Source organism: Papilio polytes, unplaced genomic scaffold (assembly GCF_000836215.1).
Source record: "Papilio polytes unplaced genomic scaffold, Ppol_1.0 DF821511.1, whole genome shotgun sequence".
In the NCBI taxonomy this organism is placed as follows: Eukaryota; Metazoa; Arthropoda; class Insecta; order Lepidoptera; family Papilionidae; genus Papilio; species Papilio polytes.
The window spans coordinates 3,394,003-3,402,014 of record NW_013527693.1 but is presented as its reverse complement, the minus strand read 5'-3'; positions in this window follow the sequence as shown (position 1 = coordinate 3,402,014).

Sequence of the window (8,012 nt, the reverse complement as noted above, 5' to 3'; positions counted from 1 at the left end):
CGAAGGTTGTATTTAGTATTTCCAATATTATTTTATTTATTCATTTATTATAAAATGCATCATCTACTTACATATCTGAATGTAAATAAAATGCTTGACAATACAAATTTAAGGTAAAAAAAAAAACTTGTTCTGTAAAATGATTTAAGATAATTGTAGTAAATGGAAGTTACGTATAATATTATGTATGAAAATATTCCTGAAATGAATATGTTAATAAAATGCTGAAATCGTAAATTATAAGCTTGTATAGGTATTTTAATACATAACAATAGTTTTTACATTAATAATATATAAAAGAAATGTGATATAGAGTGTAAAAATAGACCATAAGAAACTCATAACTGAATATAACTTATGTAACTGTTAAATAGGTTATGAAAATTTTGACATACTGTAAATTTCACTCAAAACAATATGCGTAGTATTAATTAAGATAGCGTAAATAAAATCAACATGTACATAAAATAGAATAAGGTTTTTAAATCTGTAAGTTATAACGGGATAAGCGTGTAATTTCAAAGTATGAGGAAAAATAAAACCGTTTATAAAAACTTTGCATTTTCATTTAACTCTTAGAAATCACTCCTAACCTCAGTTAAATAAGGAACTCACTAGATTTTATTAAAAATTATCCTGTATAAAGTATAAATGATTTTTTATGCTGTAAAGAGTTATTACATTTTTTCACGTTCTATGATAATAATTTCTGTAATTTGTGATGGATCGCTGATAAATAGATGCAAATAATGTAAGAATTTCCAGTGAAAAGTATATCTTCAATAGATTTTACATAAGTACTATATAATACTGTATACTGTGAAGATCATGCATACTCATACATACGTCTCATACATACGTGGCTTAATTATCATTTATTCGAGTAGTGATTCCAATCGACCTATAATTGCTTAATTGAATAATACAGTTTGCGCAGCGCTTGCTGAGTCGGAGAAGTAGAAACGCTAATGCATCAGCCTATAATCTCATTACTCGTCGACATAAAATCAATCGATAGCATCAATTTGTCTACGAAACATTAAAATTCTTCAGGAATAATGTAGGTGTGGTTTGAACTGGTGAAGTACAAAACAAGTACATAAATTTACTGTATAATTACAGTCAAATAACATTTGTTTTTCAACGGATTGTATAACAAACAGCGTACTGAGCTACGATATATAGTCCAGTACGTATGAATAGTGCTATGACAAATTGTAATTATATCGTGAAAGTCTAATGACATTTCACTAAGATCTGTATATCTCCTGTGCAATTTTTATTGTAAAACATCTATGTATATCTATACTAATATTATAAAAAGGAAAATTTTCATTTTTAGATTTGTGTATGTATTGAAATAACTCAAAAACTACTGGGCCGATTTTAAAAAATCTTTCATTATTAAAAAGCGACGTTATTAGTGAGTGATATAGGCTATATTTTTACTATGTTTTAATTCCACATGGACGAAGTCGCGAACAACAGCTAGTACTTAAATAAATTTCTAAAGTAAGCCATTTGTTTTTAAATATTCGCAAAAATTTTGTAACAAAAAGTTTTCCGAAATAGAAAAATAGAATATAGTTGTTTTTTTACTTACACGGAGCGCGGTATTATGAAAACAATAATCTTAACATTTGTATGTGTAAAAGTTTGTCTAGAGCATCCAATCGATAGCTATTACTTAGTAACACGGCCAACTGCGATGTCGTACACACCAACTGGATTTCCATATCTAAATGGAATACGGCCTTCCACAATCAATTTCGTTCCCACATTCCATTTGAAAAGTGCACCTGTACCTACAGGTAGGAATATAAGATTTTTTGTTGTTTTAGTTTGGTATTGGAATTGAAAATTGAAATCTACGGCCAATAACTCTTTATATTAGTGCGACGTTTGCTTTGTAATCGTGTAGAATGCAAATATAAAATATATATTCATAGTGCATTCTGCCAGAAAGCATTGTTAGGTTTTCAGTTAATTTCGTAGGAACAAATTCAATAATTTTAAATAGAAGTAACATTCGAAAATCTCATATTTATTAAATGGAAATTTTCCTTTATATTGGATTCGTTGACCTCTTGTTAAATCTATGTTCTGATATATGGTAGAAATGTTTTTGCTTACAAGTGGAATCCGATCCAGTTAACTAGAAGTTATTCGAGCGTGGCATGAACTTTCGAGTAAATGTAGCATGTGTTTAACCACGACCATAATTCCAGCGTAACGACCTTCTAGGGGAGGAAGATAAGTCGAAGTTTCGGCAGCGAACTTCGGACGGGTTTATCGCACGCACGTTGTAAGAAATTTTAATGATTCCGCTACAGTTGAACGAAGAATTTATAGCTACGAATACTTCATTGAATCTTGTAACTACTGATCAGTACTGTAATAATTCATATGCTAAAGTTTAAAATGTTATTTTTATCCAAGGACGTATTTAGTGTTGAAAAATAACTTCACAATTATAAAAATATTCTGTTAAAAGCTAGCTCATTTTCAATTAACTGATATTTTTTTGTCAACGTAGATGATATTAATAATGGAGCATTGTTTCTTGTGACAGGACTCACTGTCAGTCCCGGGAGGTTTTTATTTTATTAAAGTTCCGCCGTCACTCAAGCTTTCAAAGAAACCGAGATAACATTTTACGCAGTACTGTACATATTATGGACCATAGAAGAATAGTAGAATTGAGTGGGTATACAAAGATGATTTCATACTCTACTTTTATATTATTTAAGCAGAGGTAAGGAAAATAAAAATTGCGTTGGAAATACTAAAATTATGTCTCTAAATACATACTCGTAGATTATTAATCTTTTGAATAAGGTTTCTTAGATATCTGCAAATAAAAAAAACATTTATTATTTAGCAGCAAATTGTGTCACATGATAATTTAAGTAGAAAATGAAAAGCATTTTGAAAATTTTCAGAAATTGGTCTCCTTCTCTGAAGTCTCGTCGAGAACTGTCCTGGCCTCTGGAGACGAAGCCTGTTTTCTACGGTTGCATTATTTTAATATGCCTTTTAAAATTTTAAGATGACATTACAAAAACATGCAGCATTAAATGTTTATTTTATCATTTGTCCACAATGATTCAATCCACTTTTTCTTGGAAAGTAGATATTCTAATTTTATTAAATACAATTACAATCCTACCCAGGGAAAAAAACTTACGACCTCTACGCTGCCGTTGCGGTTGGGGACTTAAAAGATCTTCACACGTCTGTACACAGAGTAACAAGGCCACAAGCATCTCCCACAAAAACCACCGCAAGCTCCAACATATGAGATTAGCAAAGGGTGCAAAAAAGATGTAAAAGTCATTTTAGATACAACTGATATATTATGGAGTCAGAGCATAAAAAAGTACATGCTTAACAATGTTATTGAACCAATAAAATAAACGATAGTAAAAACTAAGATAATCTACAAGGGGATAGATATCATGTTAATCTTGGGTTTTGTAGATGTAGTAACAAACCCTCTTACGAACATCATGTTTGTTTTTCACAATTTAAAGTTACATCTTTGTAGACGTTTTTAAATTTCATGCGAATTAGATGGGCGGCAATAATTTTATTTAATGCTCTCTTTCCAGACTTTTTTCATTAATTATATATCTCGTGAAGCGATTTTCAATCCCCCCTTGTATTTGTAACTCGTGAAATATTGACGACGGGCTTCTGAAATATGGAAGTCTTAAAAGCAAAAGTGGTTTTCTGGGAGACTTGTTTGAAACAGTAGCTGTACCTTGATTTATCGCCCTTGAATTCCCTGTCGTAACGTCTGACCAACTTTACTAATTAACCCTTAACTTGGCAGAATTTTATTTTTTCAAATATCAAAATAATATTCATAGCACTTAACCTTGATGACCTAAAGTGTTTAGAAAAAAAAATTGATGTATCTCTACAGATACACTACCAAGAAAAGGGTTAAGAGAAAGATTAATTTCCTTTTCCCCTTAAATAATTTTCTTTAAAAGTAAAAGTTCCAAATATTTTAAAAATAATTGAAAAACTTATGAAACTAATTAAAAGATACCATGAAAATTATGTTTTAAAACTTTTAAATGCTTAATTCAAATGAAGTAATCAGAAGCTATTGAAATTAAACGCTATTTATCAAATCTGCAGTAACTAAACATATTGCACTTTTTATAAGGATTATTACTAAGGTGTAATGTCAATAAATGTCAGGTAAACAAAACTTTTTCGACACAGAAAAGATGCGCTTATACTCGAATTAATGACAGGATGAGCAAGAATTATTAACACGCTATAAACTCATTTAGCACGTCTCTAATCTTAGTTAGCTATGTAGTTAGTTTCTCATTTGAGAAAGCGTTAGCGAACTTGTACGAAATTAATACAGACTTAGTCGAATAATGAACTAACAAGATTAATAATGGTAACTATACTGTCATACTTAGAGTACAGAGAATATTTTATTTATATGTTTATGTTAAATTACACGCTATTGTGTAGAATTTTAGACGTTACATAAAATGTATTGATCGATGCTTGTATCGTCCCATTAAAACAAAAAACGATCGTTTCAATTTCAATATTACGAATCAAGGTACTTCATCGTGAAGTAAGCCGATGCTAATGCATGATTTAATAGCTTTTAGAACTTAATTCGTTAATAATCCGAACGTTAGATGGGGGATTACATCTTACTTTTGTTAAAGCCCCGAAAAATCTCCCCTCCCTACCAATTTAATATCCACATTTCCTTGTAACAGATGTTAACGTATTTTATGTGTTCTCATCAAATATGTACGGTGGCCGCAAGGATTTGGGATCGTTTCAGAATGACCTGTATTACCGTTCAATAAGATGCAAGTCGGTGGGGGCGTTACATTCAATACCTACGAAAGCGTACCGTACGCACATCGAATTCAGATCAACCGCGGACCCGCTTTCCACTTGATGGAATTTTGATGTCATCCTTTTGCAGCCATTATTTATTGCAGAGTCATTGATTTTCCCCTAAGCGTGTACTTAGATTTGTGTTCATTATAATACGTTTGTTGCTTGAATTGAGAATTAGACGATATTTTCTTTAACTCAGAATTTTAAATTTTATATACATTATGAATAATATTAACTGTCTTTTGTGATTACTGTGACAGAATTTAATTTCTTTTTCTTGTATTCAGTAGTTTATAGGGTCGTGCTTTGCTATTAATTTACCCATTAACAAGATTTTAGTTGTTCGAAACTTTTATCATGGAGATCTAATTCAGTCGTTTAGAAAACGACAGATGTAGGTACAATTAGTATTTAATGTACTTGTTGAATACATATTACTACAATATAATACATCAAATTAGAATACAGATATCCAATTTAGCATTTAGCGGTTACCTATCAATACGTCAGTTCTCGGTAAGCCGTCCCCTCATGTCATCGGATAAGCACAATCAGCAGGGTGGGATCGTAGCCCGGGCACGTCGCACCTCTTACGTCACTTGTCTTGCTCACCAATGCGAGTGCCTAATGGGCTTAAACAATACCCAATAGTCCCTGGACTACACGATTTATTTAATATAGATATCGTTATATTTACAGGGTGTAAAAATAAGAAAGCTATTTTTTTTTATTCGTAAACATATTAAAATCTTAAAGAAAAAATTATGATTTTCTTTTGCAAATAATCTTTTTATCGAAGTCGTTGAACTTTATTTATTCATGTGTTTTGTTACTAATAAATATAAATAATTTGTCATTCCAATAACTTTTTCTGAAGTGCCTCTCGCTATTTTCGAAGTAGTTCGTTCTAAAAACAACTAAAGGAACTGAGCAGCACCCACACTAATTTGTAAGATCTTACGGGTTTTTCCAAAGCCCACTGGAGTCCTTGTAACTGAAGAGACCTATTTACAAATAAAATTAACTCGAGTTGTTTTTTGTATAATTCTTTAAAATATTCCATTCATCAATCTGATTATTTTAGAACAGTACAAAGAATTCATAAAATCATTTTATACGTTCATGTAAATACAATACACAACATGAATAAATTTATGTTAAGTTATTGTATTGATATACTTTCATATCTAAAAACCTACATCAAAACATTTTCATAACAAAAGCTTTATCGAAGTATGATGATTTTAAAAGAATGAAAACATTTTAATAAAAAAGTACAAAAGCTTTCTACTCTTTGTGCTTTTTATTAATAAGTATAAAATTGCATCGACTGTTTTACTTTATTGTTGGTTGCAGTTTGAGTATTGTGCGTGAATATGTATTATAAAATACTAATCGAAATTTTAAGAGCTTCTTATCGGGGTAAAATAGATGAAATTCTGTCATAACATCGACTTAATATGAACCTCGCAAAACAATAATGACACTAAATAAATTTTGTTTCAAATCAATCTATGAAAAGGCAATAAATGTAATTTAAGTTACTAAATTAACTCGGACAAAGCAAGTTAATTCGATTTTAATACGTAAATATCGATTAAAACAGAACTAACACGATATTTTTTCATAAAGGAAATCGTTCGACGAGTCGACAGGATAAAACAATTGTCTGCTTTGCCAATAATCAGAATGGAGGTGCAATCGACGTTGTTAGATGGAACTCAAGTCACGTATGCAACGTGACACTCACTTTAAACGAATCTCCTCTTTGTTAATCGGTAATACCATGTTTCGTATAGTTATAACTGTCGCTTTAATTAACACTTATTATATGAAACTAAAAAATTGTTGATTATTAAAACATTTTTAGAAGAAACTTTGTTTGTTAAATTTTTACAAACGCGTTTCTCTTTGTTATTAATGAAATCGTAATTAAAAGTAATTTTCAAATATTGCAAACAAAATACAAAAGTTAAGTTTTTAACAAAAAGGGTAGTCGAATAACGTACTGATAAAATCCTTCGTATTGTTGAAAAAAACATTTTCCTTTCGCAAAGGTAAAATAGGGTGATACAGTATTGGATTGCGTCCTAGATTTGTATTTCTCGGGTAACTGTGGGCAGCTATTTTATGTTCCAGCTCGCTGAAGCCAAACGAACCCACATTTATTTACATACCTACACTTATCTAACATGATCCTATAAATATCATCCCACAGGATTAAATTATGTTGGATTCTTAAATTTGATTTAGCATCTCTTTGAGATGAGGATATATATTTATTAGCCTGACTGTATAAGGTACTCAGCAACTCACAGTAAGAAATGGAACTAATATCTTTGCGATCATTAAAATTGATGTACGAGTAATAGAGAGGCAGATTAAAACACTCCAATGCCAGGATTTTTATATTATAGGTTAAGCTATAATTATTAATTTAAAAATCTGCAATCGTCAAGTTTGTAAAACATCATAACTTTTAAATGTTAACATTTCCTTTTTTATTTTTCTTGTAATATTCATAAATAGTAGTTCATTTAATTAATTTAACTACCATTTCTTTTACACACGTAATACGTAGAATTACATAAGACGTTCTTATGAAATGTGTTTTAGTTGTTCGCCGACGTTTTAACGGGAATCGACTGTAAATTGAAGGTTTACTGGAAGAAAATTCTATTGAAACAACAACTAAACTCAATTAAAAGTTGGAAAGCCCGCGTAAGCCAGTATTGTACCCGCCGATGTTACATCAAACTAAAAGAGTTAATTGAAAGAAAAATAGACAATTTCGATACTGCAGTTTCTTTTACGTAACAAAGAAACTACGATATAATAGTAATCTTAGGATAAAAAGTGTAATTGTTTTTAAATAAGGTCGAACCTAACCTAAAATGTTCTCGTGAAGAACTTACTATAGAAATGATCCTATGAAGTAAGGTCTTTAAAAGTGAATAAATAAATAAAAAAAAGATAGTTGTTAATATTATTTTTTGACCGACTTCCCAAAAGAAGGAGGTATTCAATTCGTCGGTATATTTTTTTTTTTTTTATGTGTGTTACGGCATAACTCCGCCGCTAGTGGACCGATTTGGATAATTCTTTTTTTATCCGAAAGGTAA